The following is a 16,551-nucleotide window of genomic DNA, read 5'->3' as shown; positions in this document are numbered from 1 at the left end:
AAGATATGCATTCACAAATTGCCTTGAAGACTCAATGCAATTCCAAATGAAAACGCAAAATAAAAATCTATCAAAATGTTTATATTCTGACAACTCAACTTAAATTTTGTATAAAATTGAGAATGATCGAGAAAAACAAAATCAATTTTGAAGAATAATGTAGAAGACCTTGTTTTACAGTTATTGAGATTTTTTACATTGCTAAAAGCATTTTAAAGATGTGATTTTGCTCATTGAAACAAAACAGTTGAAACAAAATATTGACATAAAGCAGTAGGAAAAAATAATAGCCGCGTTAGCTTGTTAGAACTATCAACAACATTACACAGGCTGGGTATCTTAAACAATAGAAATTTATTTTCCCAGTTATGGAGGCTGAAATTCAAGATCAAAGTTTTGGCAAGTTTGGTTTTCTTCTGAGCCCTCCCTCCCACCATGGTTTGTACATGATCACCTTTTTACCATGTCCTCTAATGGTCTTATCTGTGCAAACACATCTTTTGATGTTTCTTTGTGTTTACAAATTTCCTCTTTTCATAAAGACATCGGACTGGGTCATGGCCCATACTGACAACCTCATTTGACTTAATCACTTCGTTAAAGGCCCTATCTCCAAATACAATCGCATCCTGGTGTACTGGAGTAGGGGCTTCAAGACATTAATTTGAAGATGGGAGTAAAATTTCAGCCCATGAAAATTGCCTTTTAAATAACTGATTTTGTACCCCAATGTTTATAACAGTAATGCCCACAATAGTCAAACTATGGAAAGAGCCCAGATGTCCATTGACAAATGAATATATAAAGAAGATGTGGAAAAATAAAAAGATGATGTGATATATATACATATATATATATATATATATATATATATATATATATATATATAGGACTACTACTCAGTCATCAAAAACAAAACAAAACCAAACCAAAAGCAAAATCTTGCCATTTGCAATGATGTGGCTGGAACTAGAGGATATTATGCTAGTTGACATTAGTCAATCAGAAAAAGACATTATCGTATGATCTCACTCATATGTAGAATTTAAGAAACAAAACAGAGGATCATAGGGAAAAAGAGGAAAAAATAAAACAGGACAAAATCAGAGAGGGAGACAAACCATAAGAAGACTCTTAACCATAGGAAACAAACTGAGGATTGCTGGAGGGGCTCAGGGATGGAGTAACTGAGTCATGGACATTAAGGAGGGCATGTGATGTGTTAAGCACTGGGTGTTATATGACCAATGAATCACTGACCTCTACCTCTGAAACCAATAATACATTATATGTTAATTAATTACATTGAAATAAAATTTTAAAAAATAACTGGTTCTGGATCTGCTGGAGGGCCCAATAAAATTAAACTTTAATCCCTATCTCTCTCCATAAAAAAGTTTCATATGATTATTGATCTAAATATTTATTGACACACATTATGCTTTGTGAAATTTTCTCACCCTTTTTTGATATTCTGTTTGTTCATTTCAGTTTTTTTCTCTTTGCATTTCAGTAAGGAAGTTTCTATTCATACCTTCAAGCCCTGTCCTGGATACTGATGAGTTCATCAAAGGTATTCTTCATTTATTATGTTTTTGGTTTTTAATATTTCCTTTTGATTATTTCTTAGAGTTATAATCACTCTATTTGCATTGCCCATATGTATTCCATGTCCTCTATTTTTCCCATTAGAGTCCTTAACATATTAATCATAATTATTTTAAATTCCCTGTTAACTCCAAAATTGGTGTCATATTTGACTCAGATACCGATGATTGCTTTGTCTCTTCAGATTTTTTTTTTCTTTTTTTTTTTTTTTTAAATCTTTATTTATTTATGATAGTCACAGAGAGAGAAAGAGAGAGAGGCAGAGACATAGGCAGAGGGAGAAGCAGGCTCCATGCACCGGGAGCCCGACGTGGGACTCGATCCTGGGTCTCCAAGATCGCGCCCTGGGCCAAAGGCAGGCGCCAAACCGCTGCGCCACCCAGGGATCCCCAGATTTTTTTTTTCTTTTAGCATGTCTAGTGATCTTTATGTTGAAAGCCAGACATAACATGTTAGATAATAGAAATAGAAATAAGTCAAACTTTAGTGTGAGTTTTTGTATATCTGGCTATAAATTGGTCTGTGTTTGGTATTCTCTACAGCCGTATGTGCCAGAGGCTCCAAATTCACATAGAGTCCTTGATTTTGTCTCTCATGTTATCTTCGGGTTTCCATAAGATTTTCTCTTTAGATACAGTCTGTGTCTTGCACCTCTCTCAGTTATAATCCAATTTTATTACACCACGGCCCTATTGATGAAGTGCCAAGGTATGGGAAAGGCAAAACATTTTATACTCTCATGATTAATTTTTCATCTTTTAGTGGTTCTGTGTCCTTGAGCTATCACCTTCACAAGTATTTTTTAGGCCCCTGACTCCTTTCAGTGAGTAGGGAGACTAAAGGTTATAGAGTTGCATAACTGCCTTTCCTCAAGTCAGAAAATGCTCTGGTAATGTATTTTCCAATGAAGAATGGACATTTTTTTTTTATTGAGAATTCTCTAAATATATTTCTAAGTTAATACTTCTTCCTTTTTATGCCAGAAACAGGAAGATTTTTCACAGATATTTATTCTGAGAATCTTGTGGGGTTACTGTGACTAAACTCCAAAAAAGTGTGCAAGATCCCCTAAGACTGAGAGCACAGCAGTTTTTCACTTTTAAAGTAATCTATTTTAAACTTCTAGCAATTTGTCGAAATTATCACTTAGATTTTTTGACCAATTTATGGCTCCAGTGGCCGCTATGTCAGGTAAACTGGTCTTGCCTGTGATTCTTTGTGTTCTTCTCTCTCTAGATTTCAGGTTGGGGATTTGCAGATAAGGATCAGTTGTATTTCTATACACTAACAGTAAAACATCTAAAAACTAATACTACTTCCAATAACATCAAATAATAAAATATGTTGAAACAAATGTAACCAAGGAAGTAAAAGATCTTTACAATGATAACTACAAGACATTGATGAAAGAAATTAAAGAAGACTCAAACAGAAGGGAAAATATTCTGTTTTTATGCATCAGAAGAATTAATATTGTTAAAAATATTGTTAAAATTAAGATTGTTAAAAATATTGTTAAAATGTCCATACTACCCTAAAACATCTACAAATTCAATGCCATTTCTACCAAAATTCCAAGGCATTTCCCACAGAAATACAAAAACTACCCTGAGATTCATATAGAACCACAAAAGATTCTTAATAGCCAAAGCAAATCCTGAGCAAGAACAAATCAAGGGACATCATACCTGCTGACTTCAAGTTATACTACAAAGCTATAATAATTACAGCAGTATAATATCCTCATAACAATAGATATATAGATACCAATGGAACAAAATAGAGAGCCCAGAAATATAAAATCAGGCCTCTACCTAACATCAAAAACAGACATTAACTTGTAATAAAGATTTAAACATAAGATCTGATTCCATAAAACTTCTAGAAGAAAATATATGGTGTAAGCCCCCTTGACATAAATTTTGGCAATGAAATTTTTTTTTTTTTTTTGGTTTTGACCTCAAAAGCAAAGGCAACAAAAACTAAAATCAAGAAGTTGTGTGTGTAGCGGGGGAGGAAGTGGGGTTACAGCACATTAAAAAGCAAAGGAAAGAACAAAAAGAAAAGGCGACCTAAATGATGGGAGAAAATATTTGCAAATCATATATCTGACAAGAGGACAATATCCAAATTATAAAGAATTTATACAATTCAATAATAAAAAAAAATTTGGTAAAGAAATGGGCAGAACAGATGTAGGTACTTTTCAAAGACATCCAAATGGCCAACAGATGCGTGAAAGATAGTCAGCATTAGAGAAACACAAACCAAAACCACAGTGTAATATTACATCACACTGTAATAAACAATACAATCGCTATCTTCAAGAAGATAAGGGATGACAAATACTGATTAGGGTGTGAAGATAAAGGAAACTTTTACAGTGTTGGTGAGGATGCAAATTGATTCAGTCACTTTGAAAAACAAAATGGAGGTTTCTCAAAAAATTAAAATTAGAACCATCATGTGATCCACCAATTTAATTTCTGGGTATATATTCAAAGGAAATAAAACAGGATATCAAAGAGGTACATGCACTCCCATGTTTACAGCAACATCATTCACAGTAGCCACGGCATGGAAACAAGCTCAGTGTCCATTATCACATGATTGTATAATGAAGTGCTATACACAATGGGATGTCATTCAGCCATGAAAAAGAAGAAAATCTTGCATTTATGACAATTTGGATAGATCTTGAGGATATTATGCTAAGTAGGTAAGTCATACAGAAAAAGATGAATACTGTATTAATCATTTATATGTGGAATCTAAAAAACCTGAAGTGAAGTTGAAAAAGCAGAGAGAAATGATGGTTATTGGAGATGGGGAAGTGGGGGGATTGAATATATGTTGGTTAAGGGTTCATACTTACAAGAAGTACATAAGTAAGTCCTGGATAGATAATACACAGCATAATAATTTTAGGCTACTATACTGTATCATAGCAATACTGCTAATAGACTACCTTAATTGTCCTCACCACAAAAAAGAAATGAAAATTATGTGACATGATAGAGGTATCAGCAATCTCTACTGTGATAATAATCATATTGCAATAAAGAAATGTATCAAAGCAACACGTTATGTACCTTAAACTTATACAATGCTATATGTCAATTGTATATTAATAAAATAAAATTTTAAAAAGGATGGTGGTTATCTCCCTGACCTCAAGTCAGATGGGTCCTTAGATTTCCCAGAATACTCTTGGCATTTATTACAGTAGTTATCACAGTATTCTATAAATATTGGTTTAGCTGTTTCTCTTTTCAGTGTAATAATGTATTTCTCTAACCACACTGGATAGTATCGTGTGTATTTTTATTCATTTGTGTTCAACTAAAATTTGTTAGATAAACATCCAATCAAAAATTCTCCATTTGACCTTATTTTCACCTTGGATCTTGCTGATGCTTTTATTATGAACTTACTAATAAGCAATTTAAATTTAATGACTCTCTCCTTTTATCCATTAATTAAACTCTTTTAGAAAAATATGTTCATATTGTTGAGTGCAGTAATGGAATATAAAAAGTGTAAAATCAGCACTTTTTTTTAGCTCAGCCATCTTTAAGCACAAAAGCAGTTAACTGCACCCAACAATTAAGTTATATTAATGCAAACAGGAAAAGAGATAGCTATATTTTGAAGCATGTCATGTTAGTGACTCTCTAGAGGTATATATTATTTGGGCAAAACAGAGACCACTACTTTCAGTATTACAGTGGCATGCTGGGACATGGTTAATAATTGGTTGAGGAGGGGTGGGAAGGAATCCTGATCTGTAACATTTGCTGGTTTATGTTCTATAAATACGCCTTATTATTGATTTGAAGCTATCAATGTGATGTCATGGAATACAGACTTGAGAGGATATAGGCACAATTGTTCTTCAAAGGCAACCATTCCAGCACAAAACTACTTGCAATTAAAAAAAAAAAAAAGTCAGTTACAGGTGGTGTAACAGATAAAATAAAGCTCTGTTAAATTATTCTACTTCAGATTTCACATTAAATGGCAGTTAGAAATTTAACATTATACTTTAAAAATCACTTTTCTGTGAAACTAACATTTAAAGTCCATTTCAGAGGGATTATCATATTAAATCATTTTAATTTCACCAACAATTTCAAGTCTATTTGACAAAGGGGCAGATGGCCTAAAGTGAGGAAAGGCTTTCCATATTACATAAGGATCTATGGAAAAAGATAGAAAAATGGCCTCAGAAAAGCTATGCTTCATTAGTTTAGTTTTTGCCTTCAACTACTCTTTTCACAGATATAGCTTTATTTCAGATAACTTTCATGAACGCCTTAGGATAAGGATTACAATAGAATTTAAATGACAAAATACCATTTTAGCTTAAGTATGCCCAGGTTTACATCTTCAATACATACATTTTAACATGTGTATTAGACCAAACAACAGAAATGTAGAGATATTTTGATATTTTAAAGACTTTGTCTTTTAACTGATAGTGTTATCTCTGGAAATATAAGATCTGTTGTAGTTTATTATTAATACATAAAGTATTTCCACATCTTTCTCCACATACATAGTTTTAGCAAGTCCTTCAATTACTATGTATTCTCTAATGGGATGAACTGATTTATTGGTGGCTTCCTCTGTGCCTTCTATTCTCCTGTCTGTGTATAATTCATTTACACTGGGAAAAAGATATATTTTCAGGGAGATCTTTTTAAGTTTAGCTGCAAAGCAGTTGGTTTAGTTCTTAAATATTGAAAAACTCCTATATCACTAATCAAGTAATGTGACCCCAGCATTGAAGACAAAGTATTTCATTAGTTTGCATAAAATATACACTATTTGGTGGATACTTTTAAAAATATGTTATTCTGGTATAATTGTGTAGACATTTCTTATTTTTGGTGACTTGCATGTATTATTTCAACTGATATCTAAATTACTCAATAAAAATGGCTTTGGAAAAGATTTAATTTGTGCTAGCACTGTGCTAGGTTCTAGAAATGAGTTCTTACAACAAGAAATAGTGATTTCAGGTAGAAAAAACAATTTATCTTTCATAAAAGGCATGGAACTGTGTGATATGCCAAAAAAGAATTAGCACTGGAGCCAGATTTCAACACACCAACATTTAGAAAATTCCATCTCTATCATATTCATCACATGTTCTGAGGAAAATTGCACACATGAGAATTGAATGATCATCTAAAGACAACAGGCTAAATTGATAATTGAGGTGAATAATTTGTGTAATAAAGTAAATTTATTTAAGGGACTTGATTACTCATATTCATTATCTGCATGATGTGAAGTGCTCTACTTTCAACTCTGCTTTAACTAATGAGAACATCTTTTTAACATAATTGATGTTAAAATGATCTTCCTTATGTATTTTATTATTTTTTATGTATTGGTGTTATACAGTTTTATATCCTAGGACAAGGATTTTATAGTCCCCAAAAATAATGTATATGGTTCTATGATATATCAAGGTATTAATCTATGTTTTTCTTTTCTCTTTTATTTCCACTGAATTTCTTTCTTTATTATTTTCAAGTAAAAGATATGAGACAAGACAGAAGCCAAAAGTAGTCTGTTAAGTCTTGGTGTTCTTTTTTTTTCCTAAAGAGTAAATCCCTAGAAGTGTTTATAAGATTGGAGTATTTAGTAGAGAAAGGGGACTGTGGAATTTCAGATACTACATCATGCACACACTCATAAGGAAGAATCACTAGCGTTATGAATGAAATTTCCTTTTTGAAGTTGGAGAGTTGTTGAAAACAAAATGGTGGCTCCAGTTACAGAGATCTGATAGGCAGAACAATGCTGCCCCAAGTTGTCCTAATCTCCAGAGTCTTTGAGTGAGTATATTTTATCAAAAGTTCCTTTATAGGTGTGATTAAGTTAAAGATCTTGAGATGGGCTGATTATCCTGGATTATCTGGGTGAGATCCACATAACCTTAAGAGTTTTTATAAGTGAAAGAGAGATGCAAGAGAATAAGTGATGTAATGTCAGAAAGGTTCAACAGGCCATTGCTGATTTGAAGGTGGAAAAAAATCCAGGAGCCATGATTATTAGCGGTACACAGAAGTTAGAAAAGACAAGAAAATGGTTCTCCCCTAGATCTTCCAGAAAGAAGCACCACTTGGCTGATACCATGACTTAAGCCCAGTGAGAACAATTTTGGGCTTCTAATATCCAGAATTGTAAGATGCATTTGCATTGTTCTAAGTTGCTAAGTTTGTATAATTTGTTACTTCAACCATAGGAATTAAATACAAATAAAATGTCAGGAAGATGGCAAGAGATTACATGGCTCTGTTGTTGATGTGTTTAACAGAGGGAGAATTATAAATAGACAAACAGGATCTCTTGCTCCAAGCATGCCACAGAATCAGAAGAAACAAGCCAATGGGCCTTAAGAGCAATGCTATGAGACTGATATCTCAGTGTGGACAGAGGTGAAGAGATGACCAGATGAGTTTGGGGACAAAAAATTAATTTCTATGCAGCGTTCATGTCCTCATGCTTGACCTTGATATCATCCCTCACTTTAGAACTCATCGGATTCTTATGTTTTGTGCACAAATATTCAGAAACAGGATTTATGTTTATTTTTCCAGTTCTTCAATTTATTGGGAAATCTCAAAATACTAACTTGATATCCTTAATAATAAATGATATCAAATAAAAGGGACTATATTTCATTTATTTTTACTGAAATTCTCTTTTAGATAGGGAACCAAATATACTATGTCTTTCTTTTTTTTTTTTTTGTAAGATTTTATTTATTTATTCATGAGAGACACAGAGAGAGAGGCAGAGACACAGGCAGAGGGAGAAGCAGGCTCCATACAGGGAGACCCATGTGGGTCTCGATCCTGGGTCTCCAGGATCAGGCCCTGGGCTGAAGGCAGCGCTAAACTGCTGCACCACCGGGGCTGCCCATGTATTTTTCTTTATATCTCATTGGAATCTCAATAAAATGTTGACTACAAACTTTTAACATGGCCCATAACCGAATTCACAATATCATAGTGTTTGAGATACTTAAAGAAAATAGGAAACATAAAATACTTATACCAAAGAGTATCAGAGAGAACACAATCAAATATACATGACAGTACTTACTGAGGGAGAGTTGCCAATTTTTTAAAAATCATTTTAAGTTAGTCATGAATCTAAGATTAATATAAGTATCTACATGGAAAATAAAGCATATCTTAATATATATGTATCAGCCTAACTGGATTCATTTTTCTCTTAATTACTTTTGATTTCAGGTCCTAGAATTTTTTTCAAGCAAAAGATAGCTAAAACAGGCCTTTGAAATTCAATTTGCTAAACCCTTAAAAATGGCAATTATATTAGAGGCATTAAAAATGTTTCATATGAACTTAACCAGAGCTCTTATCTGGTTTCAGATAGTTAAAATGTTTGAAATTATCTTTTAGTTGCATAACTTTACCCTTATTTTTTCTTTTAATAAGTATTTCAATCATTGAAGCATTTAATGAATATTTTGATATAAAAAGATGAATCAGTCTTGCTAATTTCAAAAGAATAACAAGACTTAAGATTATTTTTGAGTGACACTTGGGTGGCTCAGTGTTGAGGTCTGTCTTTGGCTCAGGGTGTGATCCCAGGGTCATGGGATAGCATTCCACATGAGGTTTCCTACAGGAAGCCTGTTTCTCCCTCTGCTTGTGTCTCTGCCTCTCTCTCTCTGTCTCATGAATAAATAAATAAAATTATTTTTTAAAAAAAGAAGATTATTTTTGAAAGTTGGGGGAGAAATTTGCCCTGTCAGGTCAATTTGGATGACCCCAAATATTATTCTTATTTTAATTGCACTTTAGAATTCAGACAAGAGAACCAAGTTAATATATTGATTACATTTATTTTTCTTGTGATACCTAGACATATAGTATTTTCAATTAGCTACACTAGAGAGGAAAAGGGAAAATAGAATCAAAACATCATTTGGTGTGTTTATTTATTACATGGTTATGTCTGGTAGCTATTCAAATTAACTTGGTTATTGAAAAGCTTCAGATCTCATTTTTCATACTATTATAAAATATGAAGGAAATATTTGCACTGTAAGAATAAAGGTAATTTCTAGCAACAAAATTATAACTGTATATTGATAGGGCATTAGTGATCATCCAATCTAAATTTTATTTTTAATAGGAAAGGAAATTGAGAGTGAAAAGTTTATTGACTTGCCTAAGGTTTTTAACTACTTAGGAACATTGAAAGATATGAAACTTTATCTTCATTTTACTGCTTGTTTGCTTTTTTCTTCAGCTTATTGCAGTCAATACATTGATTTTTTTACAGACAATACTGTAAGGATGTTTTGCACATGATTTTTTCTTTGAGTACTATAATATATGTTATAATTGTGAAACATGCACTTTATTAAAGCTGGTTTAATACATCTTCTCAATCCTTCACTTTACACTTGACTGCAGAAACATAGATATCTATTGAAGATGTTTGCTATAGATTACAAAATAAGTACACAAAATCTGTACCCTTTCCCCAGTACCTCAATGCAAACTTCAACACTGGAGAAGGAAAATAGATGAAGAAATAGAATGAATGGGAAAGAAGAAGAAAGAGTTTTAAAGACAGCATGTTCTATTTCTTCACTGCCTACCCAAATTATAAGATCAAATGTGAACTGAGGAGATGGATGATAATTTAATTAAATGTAACATTAAAGTTTTAAATTGATCAATACAGAAGAATGAAGGTATCTAGAGGAAATAACAAGAAATAATATTTATGCTGCATTGAAGACAGTGTTTTAATGGCCATGTAGGAATAAAAATATGAGGACTTGTACTCACTCAAATGAGAATTCTGGAACTAAAATAACTATACAAAGCCAGGTTTTCCCCCAACCTAGCTTGTTCAGTGAAAGGATGGGGTAGGGAATATAAAATTCAATTGAGATAATGGGTGACCAGAAGGGGACTATACTTACTATCTTGGCCACTATTGAAGCTGGATACAATTAGGAAAGAAAGAAAAGAAAAGAAAAAAATAAGAAAAGAAAAAAAAGAAAAGAAAAGAAAAAAAAGAAAAGGAAAGAAAAGAAAAGAAGAAAAAAAAGAAAGAAAAGAAAAGAAAGAAAAGAAAAGAAAAGAAAGGAAGGAAGGAAGGAAGGAAGGAAGGAAGGAAGGAAGGAAGGAAGGAAGGAAGGGGAAGGAGGAAAAAAAAGAAATTGCCACCAGTGTAGATGCATAATCAGTCTTGCTAACACAGAAGTTTGAAGTTCAAATATATACACATATATGATACAGGAAATCTAAAGGTTAGAGGTTAAAAGAAAGTGAACTCAACTTTGTAGTACCCAAGTACACCTAAAAGATGTAAAAACTATTCTGGAGGAAGTCATTCTCAAGGTATAACCCTTATGATTTTACACCTTTATATCATTTAAATATTAGCTAGCAAAACATAAATAGAAAAAAAAACATGGAAAGAAAACCTATAGTAAGGCACAATTAAAGACATTAGAAACTATTAGCAGAAGAATTAAGTGTTGATGTTTTCAAATATGACATTATTAAATACAAAAATGGGAAAAATTGAAAAGAAACTTTTTGTGACTACATTACAGGGTTAAATAGACTTTACAGCAAAAATAACACTAGCAGTTTTAAAGGGTTGGTTACACAATGACGAATGTTTCAATTCACCAGGAGAAAATAAGCATTCTAAATTCACCTGTAAATGTTGTCTCATTTCTATTTTTAATGACAAAAAGACATGATCACTTTGACAGTGGGGACAGGGTAGAGTTTGTGACCTCTAGTTTTTCACTTTCAACTACAAAATTCTATGAAATGTATATTCTCTTTTTTTGCTAAAAATTATTCACTTATGGCAAAGACACATCCGTATTCAGTCCAAATTTACCGAGGGCTTCCAGTACTGGGAATGGCCTCTGCTGCACATGGACATTGCTTTTTCATCCTGATAAAAAAGTGAGTCATCTTGATAGCCACATTCTCCCTATTATCTTTGAGGTAATGGCAACAGTATTAGAATCTACCTCTGCCAATATTTTTTTTCCACCTGCAAGAAACTGAATTTCAAAATAAGAGTAAAATAAAATTAAGGGATATAAATGATTTCATGTAAAAGAAAGTACAGTGAGAGGTAGTTTGATTTCCAGGTATAAAGCACGCTAGCCTAGGATCCATTTCTGTATGGTTCTCTTGACTGCCTGTCTCCACATGAGCATCAGTCCTGTGATGATTGCTCTCATGGCTCAAGAAGGCAGTGGAAACTATGGAGATACAATAGGTATTTGTTCACATTCATATGGAAGGGAGAGGAATCTTTATCTAAAAATGAATTACATTTTTTCTTGAGTATTATTAAACTATTTCAGGTTATCTACATATACCTAACACATCAACTCTTTAGTTCAATATCAGATACTGATAGGGATTATTCTTCTGTTCCTGAACCAAACACAAACCTCAGCAAGGGTTGCTATCCCCGGAACTGACACTAATCAGAACTCAGAGAAGAAACTGGGATTGGCTTCAGCTTCTCCTGAGTCACCTGCAATTTAAGTGTTGAGTAAATACAAGAAGAAAATTGTGGCTCTCTAAGTAATATTGACAAAAGGGAATTGGTAACCTAGTGTGGGCATTACTTAGGGGTTAGTGTGTGGTATAGAAAAATATTTTCTTTCTGTTGAACCTAACTATAACTCATGAAATTCAATTTTTTTTTTTTTTGGTTTAGAAAGATAGAAAATTCTACAAAACAAATATATGTCTATACTATTTTACAAAATACCAATATTTTTATGTAATTCAAACCAAAATTATTATTTTATTTTCACTTAAGCAGAGATAATTCACTCCATTAACAATTAAATCAGAGTCTATAATTATCTTTAGTAATTTGAATATTTTGAAATTTGACTATATCATACTGTGACTTTCACAAATGTGACTACGCTCTGTTTACTGGGAGGTCTTTTATAAGATGGGCCTTGTGTTTGTCTGGGTTCTCCAAAGAAACAGAACTAATAGGATATTATATATATCTAATGGGAGAGAGAGAAAGGAGAGAAAGAGAGAGAAGAATTTACTATAAGGAATTAGCTCATATGATTATGGAAGATGAGAAATCCAAAATCTAGTCTGAATGCCTAAGAACCAGAAAAGTTGATATAGATTACACTCCAAGGCTAGTCTGAAAGTAGAAAAAGATTAACTTCCCGCATCAACACACCCAGGTAGATAGAAATCTCCCTATCTCCCTTACTCAGGGTTTTTGTTTGTGTGTGTGTGTGTGTGTGTGTGTGTGTGTGTGTGTGTTTTTCTGATTGTAAGATGTATCTTTTATTAAACATATGGCACAAAACAAAGATTGTCAAATTTGGCTACTCTTCCTCTCTGTAACATGGCCCATCCCTAAAAATCCAAATGTGCAATTGATAATCTTTTAAATCTGTCCTCATTTTAATGGCTTTAAAATATATGAATTTAATCGGACAATGACTTAACATGGCCACATTTCTATACATACAGAAAATCTCTCATTCACCAGGCACTCAAATCTTCATTAATAAACATAAAATTTCCATTGCCTTCTTCACATTGTGGCAGTTTAAGAATTAGGAATTATATTTACTAATTTGCTAACTTAACAAATCAGATATTTTGATTAAATGTGATTTTATCCATTCACTGCTTTGAATTGATTGATTTTATCCTCTACAATGCTGAATTTTTCATATTCCTACAGTTAGTATGAGCATGGGTTCTTCTACCTTGCTTTGGATTATTATATACTAAGTTTGCTCCCTCTTCCTATTCTTTCTACAAATGCTAGTTATGTGCAATTTAGGGTGTTATGAATGTGCTCTGAATCATTTAAAGACTGAGCAAGTTTCCAGTGCTATATTTAATCCATTCTTGCCATTTTTTTAAAGAGTTGAATTGAGAAGAATCTTCATTTTTGTCTTTAACCAAATTATTATTGCACTATTGATATTTAATAATAATAGTATTATTACACTATTGATATTTATTTCTATGTATACATCAAGGCCATCAAGATAATAACCATTTTTAATGATTTCAGAGAGTCACTACTTATTCTTTCAAGTCCACAAGTATGACTGTCAATGGCCTGGCCAAATCTATTCGTATTACTCAGGTTTTTGTTCTATTCAGGCTTTCAGTGGAATCAATGAGACCCACCCACAATGGGAAAAGCAGTCTGCTTTACTCCCTCTGCTGATTCTGATGTGTCAATCTTGTCTAGAAACCCCCTCAAAGAGACACTGGGGGATAATGTTTATCCAAATATCTGGCAACCTCATGGCCCAGTCAAGTTGACACAAACTTAGTATCAAAAGACTCACATAGTCAAGGGAACAATGTAAAAGTGTTTGGGGGAAACCTATTTTTTTTTAAAGTATCTATTATCCATTATGGGCTGTGGAGATTGTATAGGTTTACATTTCATGTTTCCAAAGAAACTGTGAACATTGTTAGCACTGCACATCTGTATTTTCATATGAACTTGAAATCCGTGTTGGTGACCTTCACAATTGCCTTAATTAGCTGAGTCTTACTGAGTGAAGGCAGTTACACTGCTTTACTATGATACTTAAATATGTTCATAATTTAATACCATTTTCTTCAAAGGAAAACTGCAAATATGCCCTTACCTTGACCCATTTTATTAATTTCAGTGTCTGGAAGCCAAACATATGGAAATCAAGCTTTTGTATAAAATTGGAGTCTAACTAGAAACACACTTAGTAGTAAAGCAATGAAGCAGTAAAATTGTAAGAAAATCTTATGTTTTTTTTTTCATGAATCTGAGATCATATCTGCTGTCCATTCATGTCTACATAGTATACATAGTGTTTACACATATACATAATATTAAATAATTAATTAGTTTAGTTTATAGAACTTACAGGTTTTTTATTTAATGCTCTACTAATCCTCTCTCTCCAGAAAGGAGTGAACTGTGATCATTTTAATTTATTTAGAAAAATGTCTTCCTAATATTTACTCTAACATCTCTACCAAGAAGTTAGAAATTATATTTTGGACAATCAACCACATGGACATTGATATCAGCTCATTTTAATGAACCCTAAAAGACATATTCTCATGACCCCTAAAGGAGAAAATACGAGAGTCAGTTGTAAAACATTTTTAAATGTTTCTATCCCATTGGGAAATTTTAAAATGTCTCTCAAATAACTTCAGGAAATCTTTTCATTCACAATCTGTGTGTGTGTGTGTGTGTGTGTGTGTGTGTGTGTGTATTTTTATGTTAAACTTATTTAGGGCAAAGACAATTTATGCCCACCATTTCTAGTGTAATTATTGAGTTAGAGTAATTATAGTAGATGCTCAGTAAAGTTTTGACAATAAATGAACAAATGGATGATTAAATGCTAGAAATATCAGGACTTGCATTTTTTGACTTTCTAACACAACTAGATAGAAATATTTCCTGAAAAATTATTATCAGATATTATGAATTAACTTTATTGTCTTTGTAACTTATCATCAACCCAAACAAGCAAAGCATGTTATTCATGAAAAAAATTAAAGCCAAAGTTTCAAAAGTTAATATTGAGAGAATAGAATAAATCAAACTGAAAACTTTCCCATATGTTCGGTAGTAAAGAAAAAAAGAAAAACAAACCTTAAAATATGCCTTTGAAAACACGAAGAGAAGAGGAGGTCCTGAGAGCCCAAGATAGAGTGTTTCAAATGGCAGGGGGATAATATGAAAATGTGAAATGTGAAAATGAGTGAGGAACACAGTCCTCCACTCCATCAACACTCTCTGAGATGCTGTAAAAGGGACATATGGGAGCTCAAGCTTAACTCAGAAGTGGGAATTTCTTTGCAGTGATCATAATGATTTTATAACGTTTCTTATACTTCTGAGGAGACAACGTGTGTTAAAGATAACAAAAAATGTCATATTTATTATAAGCTGTTTAAAATGTTTTCTTTTAAATAGAACATTATGCCCATGCATATATACATGAATATGGATATATACTTTCAATCATAATTATTGCAGAAGAAATATGTACCACCTATCTTACTTAATGTTGCCAAAAACATATTTCAATAATAAATTACAAATTCTTGGTTAGAAATCTGTTATATGAGTTCATTTATCTTATAATTTTTTAAAATTGAAGATATTATCAGCATTTAGGGCTAACTTCCATAAAAGATACTTGTATTCTTAATTGTCAAAGATAAGTGAATAGCATTCTAGCCATATCTAATAAACATGAAAGCCCACAGTTGAGACAGATACCTACATTCCATGTGGAGAGGGAATTGTAATATTTACTGGTATAGGTAGATAGTATAAAAGTTAATAATGCTATAGGAGAATGACGTGATGCACATGCACAGATGATAGTGTCCTGCACAGATGATATTGTCCTGCACAGATGATGTTTTTCTAGGTGACCTGTGCATATCCTTAGATATAATATTTGACAAGGTCTACATAGAAGAAAACAGAATATGGCAAGATTAGTGATTTTACTAGTATTACTAATGTAAAAAGTGGCACATTTAAAAATTATATATATCCATTTACATTTAATAATACACATGTTAATATAAAATTGCATTTAAATTGTATTGTTATTGCAAAAACTTTCTTTTTTAAGATTTTATTCATATATTCATGAGAGACACACAGAGAGAGGCAGAGACACAGGCAGAGGGAGAAGCAGGCTCCCTGAAGGCAGCCTGATGTGGGACTTGATCCCAGGACCGGGGAGCCAAAGGCACGCCCTGAGCCAAAGGCAGGCGCTCAACCACTGAGCCACCCAGGCATCCCACAAAAACATTTTGAGGAGATTATTTATTGACTAGTCTGAACCAGACTGGACATATCATTACTTCTTTT

The sequence above is a fragment of the Canis lupus genome, chromosome 19 (genome assembly GCF_003254725.2).
Source record: "Canis lupus dingo isolate Sandy chromosome 19, ASM325472v2, whole genome shotgun sequence".
NCBI classification, from domain to species: Eukaryota; Metazoa; Chordata; class Mammalia; order Carnivora; family Canidae; genus Canis; species Canis lupus.
This window is presented reverse-complemented; position numbering follows the sequence as displayed.